Below are 16828 nucleotides of genomic sequence, written 5' to 3' on the forward strand. Positions count from 1 at the left end.
ACTTAATGATGACATGGTATGATAATGTGTTTCATTAAATTAACTGTTGTAGTGATTCAGTTGAAAGTTTGATATTATATTTTGTATGTTATACTTGATACATGCTTATATATGCTTAGTGTTGTGTGTGCATGCAATGTTAATGTGTGTCATATTGTGACTCAATTACAATCTGATACTCTACCTTTATAAATATATAGATGCTAATGAATGAGTTGATGAGCAGTTGTGGGATGTTGTGGGGGTGCCATGCGAACCATTTATTTATTTAGATCTTGTGAACATAGTTACTCTGATTTACTAATTATTTAATTAAACCATTGATATAAACTATTTAATTATGGAATGGATGATTTAGATTAGTTTATGGATTGTTAACATTGTTTTAAATACCTATAACTCGCTCAAAATGTTTAACCATTTTCAAAATAATGTTTCTGCTATGAAATTCAAATAATATATGATTTTGAAATAAAAGGGTTTTATCACTTGAATGTCTTTTCTCATATTCAGTTCTAGGGAGTTGTTAAACATTGGTGCTTGCGCTAACTGACTTCTTAAAGCTCAATTCGGTTAAGGTAATACCATAAATGAGACCTTGTATTTGTAAAAAAAAAAAGTTATGTATTTTTCGATTAAAATTTTGGGGGTGTTATAGACTTGGTATCAGAGTAAGTATACAATTCTTGTTTCATGGTCCATCCAGCAACCCATCGTTGCTATGTAAGTATGCTTATAATATTTTAGCCTTTAATGTGTAATGGTGAACCTAGAAAATGATAGGGACATCATAGGCAATTCAAAATAAACCCAAACACTTATATTAATTCTTTGTGGAATAGATGACTACACGTCAGCCATAGGGATGGACTATCTAGAGGGACTTCCTACTAAGAGCTCTCAATACTTTGACGGAGACCTGCCAGAACCTCGTGAATGGTGAGGGTAATGATAATGGTAACCAACAGGGAAATCATGGGGTTAGCTATAAGCACTTCATAGATTTGGATCCCCCGACCTTCACTGGGAAGGAGGATGCATATGCTGCTGAAGAGTGAATCTGGACAATAAAAAAGATATTCTAGGTACTGGAGGTACTTGAGGACAGGAAGGTGACCTTTGGCACATACAAGCTGAGGGAGGATGCCAAGAGCTGGTGGAGCAGAAGACAATACCATTAGACAAGCTCGAGAATGTTCATGAGTTCCCAAACATGTTTTTGAAGGAGTTATGTGAACTCCCTCCACATCGTGAGGTAGAGTTTGGTATAGAGTTAATGTCTAAAACTGCACCAATTTCTAAGGCACCATATTGTATGGTACCGACAGAACTGGAGAAATTTAAGAAGCAACTATAGGAGCTGATAGAACTAAGATTCATCAAACCTAGTGTATTGTCATGGGGTGCACCAGTCCTATTCGTAAAAAAGGACAGATCTATGAGGCTATGCATCGATTATAGGATGCTCAACCAAGAGATGATGAAGAATGTGTATCCTTTGCCTCGCATAGAGGACCTGTTTGATCAGTTGCAGAGAACGTAGGTGTTTTTCAAGATCGACCTTAGATCTGGGTATCACCAGCTCAGAATTAAAGAGAATGACATCCTGAAGATGACGTTCAGGATGAGGTACGAGCATTATTAGTTTGTGGTTATGCCATTCAGACTCAATAATGCACTAGCAACGTTTATCAACCTAATGAATTAGGTGTTTTAGTTGTACCTGGATCTATTTGTCATTGTATTTATAGATGACATTCTAATATACTCAGAAAGCATAAAACAACATCGGAATCACTTACGGATAATTTTGAGAACTTTGAGAGAATATTAGTTGTTCGCAAAGTTCTCAAAGTGTGAGTTTTGACTTGAGAATATCATGTTCTTAGGCTATATGATCTCGAAAGATGGAGTTTAAGTGGACCCAGAAAAGGTTGATGAAACACTAAGATGGGAGCATCTGAAGACAATAGGAGATATCAGAAGAGCAGGGTACTATAGACATTTTATATAGGATTTTTTGATGATACCTCTACCTATGACCAAGCTTTTGAGGAAAGAAACTGAATTTGAGTGGACGGAAAAGTGTGAGGAGAGCTTTCGGATTTTGAAGGAGAAACTTATTACTGCCCCTGTTTGACCCTGGTCAAGGTGAATTTGTTGTGTACATGGATACTTTGGTTTCAAGTTTGGGGTGCGTACTAATACAACATGGTAGAGTCATAACCTATGCATCTTGTCAGTTGAAGGTTCATGAACAAAAGTACCCGACCTACGACCTAGAGTTAGCAGTAGTAGTGTTTGCTCTGAAGATATGGCAACATTACATGTACGAGAAATAGTTTGAAGTCTTTACCAATCATAAGAGCTTAAAGTACCTATTCTTTCAGAAAAAGTTGAACATGTAGCAAAGGTGATGGTTGAAGTTCATCAAAGGCTACAAGTTTACCATTTTTTATCACTGAGAAAAGGCGAACGTAGTGGCGAACTCTCTTAGCCGCAAGGCAGGTGGTACATTGGCCAGTTTGGTTGGAAAAAGATGGAGATTACTGGAAGATTTTATAGATTAGAAGCCTTTCACAGATGAGCAGGGGGCTATAAGGTTATCTAGTATGACCGTCCAACCTGAGATCCTTACGAGGATTATAGCAGCACAGAAGGAAGACCCTTAGTACGATAGGTTTGAGACACTCGCTCAACAAGAGGACTCCTCTTTTCGACTAAAAGAGGACGACAATCTATGGATGGGTGAGCGATTTTGGGTGCCTAGTGACACCCAGTTGAGAGTAGAGTTGTTAGATGAGACTCACATGACCAAGTACACCATCCACCCTGGCAGCACAAAAATGTTCAAGTACTTACAGTGCAGATATGGTGGAACAGTATGAAGCAGGACATGGCGGATTATGTTTCGAGGTGCTTAACCTGTCAGCAAACCAAGATTGAGCATCAGAGATCAGGCAGAATGTTACAACGGATAGATATTCTGCAATAAAAATAAGAGGATATCACGATGGACTTTTTTGTGGGCTTACCCAAAACTTGTATGCAACACAATGTTATATGGGTGATAGTAGATAAACTCACAAAATCAACATACTTTCTATCTATTCAGATCAGTCTGGCCCTGGAGAGCCTAGTTGATTTGTGCATTAAGGAGATTGTACAACTACATGAAGTCCCTGTCTCGATCATCTCTAATCGTGACCTACATTTTACCTCATAGTTTTGGGGACAATTGCAGCAATTTTTCGCTACAAAGTTGAAGTTTAGTACCGCTTTTCATTCCTAAACCGATGGATAGTCAGAGAGGACCATAGAGACTCTGGAAGACATGTTATGAGCCTTTATGTTGGAATAGAAGGGTGAGTGGGACTTGCACGTAGTTTTGGTCGAGTTTGCAAATAATAATAGCTATCACATGAGCATTATGATGACTCTTTTTAAGGCACTATATGGATGACCTTGCAGATCATGAGTATACACAGAGCATGTACATATGATATATGACAAATTGTGTACTGCGCAGAACCGACAGAAGAGCTACACACACTAACACTGTAAAAGACTTACATTTGAGGTGAGAGATTTCATATTTGTAAAGGTGTCTCTTACTAAGAGTGTGTTCTGGTTTAGAAAGAAAGGCAAGTTGAGTTTCAAGTTCATTGGCCCTTTTGAGATATTGGAATGTGTTGGAAAAGTCGCATAGCGCTACTGCCTCAGTATTCTCATATCCATAATGTCTTTCACGTAACTATGTTGTGCAAGTACGTTCATGATCCACCACATGTTATTTGCTATGATGACATGGATATTCAGGGGGACATCATTATCGAGGAGGGGCCAGTAGAGCTTTTAGATCGAAAAGAACATGTGCTAAGATCCAAAACCATTCATCTTGTCAAGGTGTGTTGGAAACATCATGGCATTGAGGAATGTACATGGGAACCATAAGCGAGTATGAGGAAAAATAGTTTGTTTGATTAGTCGTTATACCAAATTTCGATGACAAAACTCTTTTAGGAGGGTAGGACATAACATTTGTGATTTTTTCTTAATTTAAATTAATAAAGATGCATTTTTATGTTTAATAAATGTGTGTAAATTTTAATTAATTAGTATTCGGGTCTCAGATAATTATAATAATGGATTTGGAATATGTTAAATATGAATTTAAACTCTAGTATTTAGATCCAATATGGGTTTGAATTAACTCTTGGATTTGGACTCTTAATTTAAGAGTTCGGATTGGATTTAATTTAGTTAATTGGATTCAATCTTAATTGGATTGGACCATTGTATGAGCTGCCACCCATGTGGGACACACTTAAGGTATTAGAGCCCATATGGAAGGGCCTCTAATCAAATGAGATTTGTTTCAAAGGGTGGGGCATCCCCACCTCTCTCTTATAATTAATAGTAAACAAATCAATGTGAACTCCTAAGGGAGTAGGAGTCCAATTAACTTGAAAATGTTAATTAACAAACATTTTGAAAAAGTCAAAGTCTAGAGGGGATGCTCTCCCTCTATCCACACAATTTTGGATGGGGAGAGAGAGACGCCTCTCCTAATGTGAATAGGAGAGGGAGAGGGCTCATCAAAGGACCCCCCTTGTATGCCCCTTCATCTCTCTCTCCTATCTCTCTTACAATTTTCTCTCTCTCCCTTAGAGTTTATGAGGCTTTGTGTGTTCTTCATCTTCCTCACTATTCACACCCCTAGTAGAGGAAAGATCAACTGGTGAGACGACCATTAGACTTGCATCTTGAAGGTGGGGGAGGTTAAGCAACCTGAAATCTGACGATTTTTCTGTTCTATACAATTTTAAGGAATGATTTCATTGACTTGTGTGTATGCATAGCACCAAGGGTGCATATGCATGCCGGATTAAAATCCAAATCTATTTTTTTTGAGCAATATCAATCTTACATACGTGTTGTGCTAATATTCCATGATTTTGGAGGACTGTGAGTCTCCGAATAGGCTTTTATCAATAACATTTTTTGGGAAAAACCTTAAATCATGTTTGTTGTTCATAAAAATCTTGTTTGGTATTTCTAAAGCATGATGAATGTGTATTTGATATGATCAACATCCATAAACCCTATTTAAATTGATATTTATGATTTAAAATCAAAATAAAATCCAAAAAAAAACTAAAACCCGAATAGTGAAAATTAATTTTGGAGATTACATTTTTTTTTTGAGAAAAATGGGCTTTAAGGGTTTGTTGTTGCTATGTTTCATGTCAAGATTCGTATACTGTATGATCTGAAACATATTCATATTAGATGCATGATTTACGAAGAGATGAAATTAAATATCATAAATAAATTCATATAGGTCATGCCGATTAGGGTTTATGAAAGCTTTTTTCAAAAAAATATGATTTATATGATTTTATTTGCGATTTGTGTTTGATTAATTCATTTTCAGTCTATGATTTTTCATTATGTTAGATCTGATATACATGTGCATGCTTCGTATTCAATTTAGAATTTAATTCTATTTTTACAATAGTATTTCAGTGTACGAGTGTTTGTTTTGAATAAAATAATTTTTTTGTGTTTCGAATTCATTTTCACGTGTTGGATTAATTCGTATACAACATAAAATTATATTGAGGTATGTCTAAACTAATATTGATTATATTGTGATGAATCAAACAAACATGATCGATCCTACAACTCTCTAGAGATAGGGTCATACCACCTAGGACAAATCAATGGATCAACCTCTTAACTTTTGTGACTGGGGACCAAGTGAGACCTTATGCCTACAAAATAACAATAATATCCCAGAAGCTTGTACCCTCTACCCACTTTAAAGTAGACTTGGGATGTTAGATCCCGCAAATTTTGATACCCTATCAAGTTACTAAGAACCGTCAAGTATGGCGTTATCTTTATTAAGGCCATAGATCAATGATATTTTCATATATTGGTGCACAATTAACACATCATGGGTTCTCACAACCCCTTGCTCAAAACAGAGCGAACCCATATGCTTGCATATTACACATATATACACCTTATAATACAAGAATATCATTTGACCTCATCCTCACAGTCATGCATACACAAGGCACATCCACATGAGCATATACAACACATCAATTTGATCTCTCAAGCACTGTCAGTTTCTTGAACCGTAAGCTCATACAAGAGTAATCAATCCTGCATCATGCAATTCATGTATCATAGCATGTAATAACAATAATTAATCATCATGATGCATATTCACAAAACATGTCATAACATACATTGCATATTATACTCATTTAAGCATGTAACATATCATGCATTCATTTAACTGTGCAACTATCATTCATCAAAAGCATAATCATAAATATCATATGAAATACACACTAGCCTCTAACCATTAGTGTTTCCATCTGGTTCAATTCTAGAACAAGAACATGACCAACTATTACAGTCATATTGCAATTAGTAAAAATCTATAATTTTTATAATAGATACGTGGATATGTTCGCTAAACATATCCATAAGTCTTGCTTATATCAGAGTCTAAAGTAGGGAGAAATAAATAATTTATCAAAACTATTTTTCTACTCATGAACTAACCTGTTTGATTCAGTTCCTTCGAAGAAGCATCAATCAACAATTTTACATAAGTATACAAATTTTGTAAAAATTATTGTAGCTAGTTGGAATGTGTGAAACGATCTTCAGCAAAGATCGGGTCCAAACTCGATTCCAGCAGTGCATTAAAATTCATGGACCGCGGCCTATTCATGTCCTTGGAAAGGTAGTGTTCCAAAAAAAATCATGTTTCATAATCGACTTCTATGATTTTTAACTCACAAACCGTAATAAATTTGTGCATAACATTTTTATTGGCGGTTTTTTCAATATATAAACACATAAAATTTTTAGATATAACCATGAAACAGATTAAGAGAAATAAAATCCACAAGACAGAAAAGTTGTATACAGAATTTTTGTTAGGACAAAAATTCTATTTTGACTTTCAGGGGTTGTATTTTCTCATCCGGACCTCGAACGGTGCCAAAATTTCTTTTAAGACTTTCTCAATGAATCTGGAACATCCTTCTAAAACTTGAGAATTTTTATCCAAACTGTTTGAGCCTAGGATAAAGTTAAAGTGTTTGAGCAAATAAAAATAAGACATGACAATATGTCATTTATACCAAAAACCATGTATAATTAATATTTTCTATAAAATAAAACACATAAACATGATCTTCATGCTTTGATTCATTATAAAATGATCAATATCAGTATAGACATTTATCAACATAATTTCATGTTGCATACAAATTAATCCAATGCATGAAAATGAATAAAAAACAGACCGAAAACTGTTTTATTCAAAACTACCAAATGTACATGGAAATACTCTTGAAAATATAGAATTAAATTCTAAATCGAATATGAATCATGCACATGTATATTAAATCTAACTTAATAAACAAATTATAGGCTTATCATAAATTAATCAAACAAAAATCATAAATAAAATCAAATAAATAATATTTTTTTGAAAAAAGCTCCCATAAAGACTAATCAGTACGAACTGCATGAATTTATTTATGATATTTAATTTCATCCCTATGTAAATCATACATTTAACATGAATATGGTTTAGATTATACAGTACATGGATCATAATATGAAACATAATATCAATAAATCTTTGAAACTCATTTTTCCAAAAAGAAACCTCGAATCTCCAAAATGATTTTCACTATTTGAGTTATTTCATTATTTATCGAGTTTTATTTTGATTTTACTATAAATATCAATTTAAGTAGGATTTACACATGTTGTTCACATCAACTACACAACCATCTTGATTTAAAATACTAAATAAGATTTTTATGAAGAACGAACATGATTTAGGGTTTTATTTTCTTTTTTAGATTTTAGTTTAATTAAATGTCATAAATATCAATTTCAATATGATTAAAACATGTGGATCATATCAAATACACATCCATCATAATTTAAAAATATTAAACATGATTTCTACGAATTACGAACACAATTTAGGTTTTTTTTAAATCAATTTTAGCAAAAACCGTTTTAAGGGTCTCGTTGACCTCCGAAACCCCGGGATATTAGTCGAAGCACGAAGCTAGAACTAATATTTCATCAAATACACATCTGGAAATTTATTCCAGTGTGTGGATTCACCCTTGGTGCTACATACACGCATAAGTCAAATGTTTTATACCTAAAAAAACGTTCAAAAATCATTGAATGTTGAATTGCTTTACCACCAATGAATGTACAACCCCGCCTCTAAGCTCTAATGGATGTCTAGACCTAGGCTTTGAGAAAGAAGATGGTAGACAGAGGGGAAGGGTCAAAATTGAGTGAGAGGTTTCCTCATCTCCTTTTATAGATTTCCTAGAATCCCTCTCCCAAAGAGACTCAAACTTCTATGAGAACTCTATCCCTTTAGGAGGTTTACCGACACAAAGACTCAATTGAATGTGATGTTTTAATAGTTGATTTGATAGCCCTTGAATTCCAGATCATTCTGGTGGTCTTAGATTGAATTGTACATGCATGAAATAGACAAAAAAATTTAGTCGATGCTCAAAAATATTGATTTTTAGCCTGCATTAGCCATAGACTTTGAACGATGATAAAATGCTCAAATCAACACCAATTTGGGTGTGTAGATAGTCAATCTTAATGCTCTCATAATGAGGAACATCAAGGTCAACTCTGATTTAATAGGTTAGCTACTGATTGGCCAGAATGTTCACCAGAACTATAATGACAATGCTCGGGGCGTCCCATACTTGGGTACCCACTAGGTCCAAATACCATATTAGATCAAATTAAGCTCCAAATAAGTATTTAGATCTAAATTAAAATTAAATACTAATTTAAATACCTAATATATTTTAAAATTATTATTAAGACCAAATTATATTTTTATTTATTTAATAATCATAGAAAATTTATAAAAAATCTTGAGTATTACATCATTCCCTCTAAAAGAATTTTGTTTGCGAAATTCGATACAAGAACTACTCGACAACTGGGGTATTTCTCATTTATACTAGCCTTGGTTCCCATATACATTCCTTAATACCATGTTATTAGATTTGTGTTGAATCTACCAATGAAATTCTCTACTAATTTTGTATCTTTTTTCATCTATTTTTTGTTTTTGTTCAGTACATAAGTTACCTATATGTTGTTATAACCTAAGGACTTATAAATAAATGGGTTACACCACACTTTCGCTGTGTACTCCGATAAAATAATTTACCCTCAAAGATCAATACTTATCACCTTAAAAAATAAATATTTATGTAAGTTCCAGATCTTAGAGACAGGCCTGTCATGTGATGTCCCTATCATTTTCTAGGTTCACCTTTACACATCAAAGAATCAAATAATATCACAACATACAGTTTAAACATCTATGTTAGTGTATACTTACAGAGTGATGCTGGGTTGTTGGACGGGCTATGAACCAAGAATTTTATCCTATTTTTTATACCAAATTCGTGATGCCCCAAAAATTTAAATAAAAATATATAATTTTTTTTTTAAATATAAGGTTTAATCTATGATATTACCTTAACTGAATCAAACTCTAAGGAGTCATCCTGTGCAAGCACTAACGTTTAATAGCTCCCTAAAAATGAATTCAAGAAAAGATGTCCAATCAATAAAACCCTATATCAAATCAGTATAAAATCACAATAGAAACATTATTTTGAAATCAATTAAACATTCTGAGCAAGTATATAAAAACATCTTTACCAAGCCATAAATAAATCTAAATCAATTGATTATGAGTCTAAATTAAATAAAATAAACAAGTATAAAAGCAAAAGTCTTGCATGGATCAATAATTGGTTCTCATGGCACTACCGCAACTGCTTCAACTCAATTATTCTGTATATGTATGTTATAAAATATAAAGGTTAGACTTTCATAAGTCTCAGTAAAAAAATACATCAACAATGCATATATATATATATATATAATATGAAGCATACATGTACATATAATTAATAATCATTATTTTAGAATATACACAATAATATAGCATTCATCATGCAATCACACAGATAACTATAATAGTTAAATGCATGAAACATATTATTATAATATATCACATATTAAATATCAACCTCATCAAATGCAAGCTCGCAACACAAATATGATGGTAAATGTAATTGCACAACCGTAAAGTGAACCTATTCAACTATTTCATTATTTCTCTTGTTTACACCCCTGTGGTACTCGCAAGCTCACGTCATTGCTTCAATTGAGATCACTCAGATGTTTATTATACTATGTATTTTAATAACTCAAATAACTAACTGAAGTCGACAATCCAAATATGACAGTTCACAACCGAGAGAAAACCTTCAAAGGCTCAACACAAACAGGATTGATCCTACAATTCTGTAGAGAAAGGAACATATCACCTAAGACAGATTGGTAGTCTGACCCCCTAACTTTTGTGACTGGGAACCAAGTGAGACCTTTCGCCCATAAAACAACAACAATATCTGATGAGCTTGTACCTTCTACACTAGGTACTAGGAACCATCAATTGTGAGGTTATCTTTATTAAAAGTCATAGGTCAATGATATTTTCACAAATTGGTATACAATCAACACTCGATGGGTTCTCACGACCACTTTGATGTGAAAGACTGAAACTGATGGCAAAGATAAGGCAGGGACACAGGGACATGTTCTAGCTATGTGCCTATGCACAGGCACAACCAAAATGTGTTTAACTCGAGTGTTCTCTAGTTAATTTCAGCAATCTTAAATCATTTTTTTGTGTGATAAATTAAGTGTATATCATCACTTTTAAATTAAATTTTAATAATATTATTAATGATGTTTTACCTTAAACTAATTGCCACTTGAGCGGCACCACTATGGAGGCTGAATGGGAGTTTGCACAAATCATCCTACACGTGATCTTGGGGCTTCACGAGGAGATTCTAACAATATTGTTTTCAAGGGTTAACAAGCAAAATGGAGGTTTAAGAACGGGCCCAAATCTGGTCACGAGGAGACCAGATTCTTTGTTGGGCATTTCGCCAAATAGTTGGTGGGTGCCCCAAACAACACATGAGCCATGTATGGGCTGCTCAGTCCCAACACCAGAAACTCGTGAAATGTTAATCTTTGCCCAAATACATTATATATTGACTATTTAAATTCAGGAAAAAAATTAGATCCACATAGTTATCATTTTAAGCACAAACTTAAATCCCATACAGATTTAATTTGAAGATCCAACAGATTTGATGCATACTCACTCGTATTTGACGCAGATTCAAGGAGTGAAAAATAGGAACACACGTCTCTGATCAGCAGCTATATGGATGTTCACTGAGCCCAAAAGGATCAAATTCAACGGTACCAAACTAGGCACAAAATTCAATTCTAAATAGATGTAAACTTGGCACCCAAAATTGATTCACGTCCAAGCTATTTTTGCCACAAAACAAAGTGAAATAGAAACAACTTACGAAATGAATACTACCCTAACCAAATTCCACGCTAGTCGATTTGAGCATAATATTAATCTTAAACAGGTTCAACCCTAGACGTTAAACAAGATGAATTTAAACAAAGTTCTGTGTGGATTCAACCATGAACATAAAACCTATAAACACAAGAAATATACTGTCATAAAATAAATGTCGAATAGATATTTTAATCTCAAAACCTAATCAGATTGATCTTGTAAACAGTCACACATACATGGTTTATGTTGACACAACTCAGTTAAGCAATAATTCAACAAATACCCAACATGAGAGCATCAATCAAGGGAGATCGCTTAGCTCCGGCTATGGGTTCATGTGGCCAAGTGGAAATCTCCTTTGTTCATTGCTTCACAACACACAAATCGACCAAGTGAGGGTCGCTGTCCAGCCGTAGATATCCTAGCAGCACCCACGTTTCAGCGGCCACCAAGGAGGATGAGTGGTGGCATTTTTTTTCATTCCTTAACACCTAAAGAATTTTATATTTTTTCTTTTCAAAACCATCACTATGGGTTACCAACAAACCATCGTGAGGAGACTTTATATGTGGCAATCAGGTCTCACTCAAATAACATGTTCAAGCCACATATCTCAACAGTGAGGAGTGCCCTCACTTAATCTGAGATGGCAAAATATCATTAATTAAATAATGAGCATATGATTAAAAATTACTTGCATAAAAAATGGATAAGAAAATGACAAAAATGTGTTTTAAAAAACAGCAAACATTTTAGATGGGTTTAATTCTTTTTTCTTTTTCACGAAGAACAAGTTAAGAAAATAAGGTCACTAAATGACCCTTACCCCTCCAAATCTGGAACCCTAAGTGAGTATACTAGCTAACAAAAGACATCCATCAAGCAAGCCATGGAATGATCATGGGTTAATTGATTTTAGGCAAGACAGTGTTCCGTTGACCGCCCAATGTTAGGTTAATAAGTTTAATTCAGTTTTAATTTTACAACCAAGGTTAAAAAAATGGCGTACACACACACACACGCATATATATATATATATATATATATATATATATATATATATATATATATATATATATATATATATATATATATATATATATATATATATATATTTGGTAATGGCGACATGACGTACAAACACTTTTTTTAAAAATTTTGGTTGTTTTTCATGAAGCTAACCTTATAGATTTTACTTACATGTTTCACGTAGAGGGAACTGGCTCTTAAACCCTCCAATTACAACACATAGGAAGGATTTTGTATGGCTTCAAAACATTACAGCCTACAATTTACGATACTTTCCCAAGTCATAAAATCATAATTTTTGTCAAGAAAACATTACCCAAAAGTTGGTCCCCACTATTTTGCTCATGTCGAATCCATCCATGAGGTTGGAATGGATCAAAACAACTTGCACATGGGAGATCCAGAACCGTTTGTATGTAATGGCGCCATTACCATATGTGTGTGTGTGTGTTTGAGAGAGAGAAAATTTCTTTGAAAATCATGTTAAGCTATATGAATCATAGGATTTTTTCAAGACCTAATATGACCTAAACCTAAGATTTAACAAAATTGAATCCATAATTGAGTTGCTTTAAAAGTATTTTTCTTAAATATAATTTTTTTGTTCTAAACATTTCTCTCAAAACACAAGTTTGTGTTGCTAATTTTTGAAACCAATGAGGGATTGAGTGTAATGCCCCAAAATGTTAACCCAAAAATTTGGCCTTTTTTTAATGCTCAATTTAATTTGAGGTATTATCTATAGCATTGCCTGGCACCGACTGGACTTGGAGGATGGTTATGGTGGCTGCCATGGAGTTATGTTACAAGGCTGAGGAGGCTGCAGTTTTAGCCAAGGGGAAGGTGGAGAGAGTCCAAGAGAAGGAAAGAGAGAGATGGGTATTAGGGCAGCCATGTAGTGTTTTTTTTTTTAACAAAAAGACTTAGGGTTTTATCAATTAGGGCTAAGGTTGAGAGGGGTTAATGAGAGGGAGTGAAAGGCATCCACCGTATGGTGCTTGGATGGGAGAATAAGAAAGAGGTTGGGGTCTTATGGTGGTTGGATAATAGGGAAGGGAAAGAAAGGAGGGAAAGAAAGAAGGAAAGAAAGAAGAAAAGGGAAAAGGAAAGAAAGAAGGAAGAGAGGGAAGAAAGAAGAGGGGAAGAAAGAAGAGAGGGAAGGGTGATACGTGAGTGGGCTGGACCAAGGAGAGAAAGGAAGGAAGGAAAAAAGAAAAGAAGAAAAGAAAAGGAAGAAAGGAAAGGAAGAAAAAGAAGAAAGAAGGAAAAGAAGAAAGAAGAAAGGAAAGAAAAGAAAGAAGAAGGAAATGAGAGGAAGAAAGAAAAGGAAATAAGGAGAGAGGGGGCTGGTCGACCACCTTGGTGGGTCCCACATCCTTTCATAAAAATTAGAAATTAAAATAAAATAAAAGAAAATAGAGAAAAGAGAGATATAATTTTTTTTTATTTTAAAATGAAAATATAGATGTAAATGAAGGAGCCATCTCAGAGTGAACTAACTTTCCAATTTTGAAATTCATTTTGAGGATCATAGGGGTAGAATAGTCTTTTAGAAAATTTTTGGAGAAAACGAGCTATTTTTGGCAGTTTTTGAAACGAGCTCAGAATTTGAAATTTCATACCCCGTTGCGAAGCAAATCCAGTTTAGAATTTGAAAATTTGAGTTTAAAAGAAATCCAAATTATTTTCTCGGGAAAATATTTCCAAATTTAGAATCCTGGGGATAAAAATGTCAATTTTGAAAAGCCAGGGTTTGAAATTGATTTCTGAAAGCTTTTAAAACTCAATCTGGATTGAAATTTATAAAACTGGAGTTTTGGACTTCGAAAATGAAATGAAATGTGATGAAATATTATGAAATGCTGATAAATGATATGAAATGATGAGAAATGACATGAAATGCTATGCGAAATGCAAACCCTGAATGAAGATTTTTGGATGTTGGACCTTAATTGACACTTGTATCAGTTCAAAAAGTGTTAAAATTGATCAAATTTGCAAAATGGTTCGAGAAATGGTTTTCGGGCTCTACCGGACCAGAGTGATACTGAAAATTGGGGTTTGAACTGACTTGAACTAAAATGAACTAGATTGAGATGGGTTTTAGAGTTTCAGAACTCAACTAGACTGACAAGGCACTGACTCAATTGAACTTCTTGACTGAATTATAAAAAAAAATTTGTCATTTTAGAGAAATGGTGTGAAATGGTCACTGAAGTGAGGTGAATTACGAACGAGAGCTGGGTTTGAGCTAAAACAAAGATCAATAATACTGACATAAACTAAAACTGAAGGTCGAACACTAGCTTAATTGACTGGACTCAGCTCAGTTTCAGCTGAAAGGGCTGAAACAGGCTAAAATTGGCTCCTAGACACTTAGAAATGGTTTTGAACTGAAACTGCAGCACTTGAACTTCTGGTGAGCTCAAGCTAAACTTAAAGGAATATGATTGACTATGAATGACTGACTCATAGACAATTGGCTTGGATTTGAGTGAGAAATGAGCTCATTTCTTAATAAATAATCCCATTTTGGCAGGAATGGTCAGAAATGAAAATGGTTTATTCATCACAAGCTCAGGTGAGCTAAAAATGACTGATATTCTAACTGTTCTGAACTGACCAATGAGCTTAGTTGACTCCGACTGACTGGGGTCTGAGATGACCTAGGGGTAAAATGATAATTTTCCTAATAAAAGTTGGTAAAGTGATGATTTTCTGAAACAGACTCAAGGTTGGACTCCTACACTGACCTAACAGGGTTGGCACTGAGTGAAAGGTGTGTTTGAGAATGGATGAGAAAAATTTGGAGTGTTTACACTTGGGAGGCAGTTGCCTATGGCTTGCAGAATGTTGGACTTTTTCTCTTATCAAATTTGTCATTACCTTTAAAAGATTTTTTTTTTAATATGGACATCTAACAGGGCTATGACTACGATTGTGAGCATCTTTTGTGAAATATAACTCATTTTTCCTATCTTGTTGCATATATTGCTGCTCAATTTTTAATTGAGTTGGAAGCTCTTCAAGGGTTAGATTTTTCGAGTTTAGTCTAATAGCAGTTTGCATTATTTTCCATGAAGATGGGAGACTATGAATAATAGTGGATATCTGCATACAGTAAGGGATTACATTCCCAACTATCGCCAGGTCCATTGCCATAACGAGCATTTTGTTCACGTGATCAACAACATTATCATTTTCTTGCATCCGACACAAATTATATTATTTTAGGAGTAATTGTATGTATGTTTTAAAAGTAGTATCATATTTCTTTGAAATGGCATCAAACATAGACTTAGCTGTAGGGTAATCTTCGAACACCCTAATAACATCGTCATCCATATAGGTGACCATGATGGTTCTAACAAACATGTTGTCTCTTTTATATTTTGGAAAAGTTGATTTGTCCTCTTCCATAACTTTGGCACCAGGGTTCCTTATTTCAGTAGTAAGGTTATTCTTGATGCCTTTTAATGTTAAAACAAGAGGAATCCTTCTCTTTCAAATGTAGAAATTGATGCCATTAAGTTTATCAGTTTTGGCTAATTTGATTGCACAAACCCTACTTGTTACTTTTCTAAATTTAGATATTTTAAGATAGCAAAGCATGATAAAAATAAGTCAAACATTCAACAAGTAGATAAATAAGAGAATATTAGCCATAAACTCAAAAAATTTAACTTTCATAATCAACAATTTCATAAAGAACTAACTTATTATTTCATGAAAGTATTAAAAAAAATGTACAATAATCAATTCCTTGATTATCAAAGAAAATAAGCAAATCAACACTTACTGAGCACTTTTTTATAATTTCAAAAAAATTCAGAGAGGAGTACTGCTAAAAAATAGTATCCAAAAGAATAAAAATAAGACTTAAAAAAAGGGTTTTCTGCAAAAAAATAGAAACTCAAGCATGTTTTGGGTAATATTTCAGAGTTCAGGGCCCTTTTTGGAATTATCAAAAAAATCAAGGACCTTTTCGACAATTCAAGGATACAGTTGTCAAAAGAAATAAAGTGCAAGGGAAGTACTGTAAATTTATTGTAATAGGGTCAAACAAGTAATTTAACTATGCATAAGCTTGACCGATAATACCAAAAAAGACCAGAGGTAAGCAGTAATTTCATCAGGTAGGGACTTGATTGGATTTTTTGGAAAAAAAACAGAGGTAAGGTTGTAATTTCACCTGGTAAACTGTATAAAAAGATCTGAAATTTCGAGAAAAGCCAGAAGCTTCTAGTGGTCTTATGCATTAAAAAAATAGTCGGTGCTTCTGGTGGATGA

This window comes from Nuphar pumila, chromosome 3 (genome assembly GCF_984573655.1).
Source record: "Nuphar pumila chromosome 3, dmNupPumi1.hap1.1, whole genome shotgun sequence".
Lineage (NCBI taxonomy): Eukaryota > Viridiplantae > Streptophyta > Magnoliopsida > Nymphaeales > Nymphaeaceae > Nuphar > Nuphar pumila.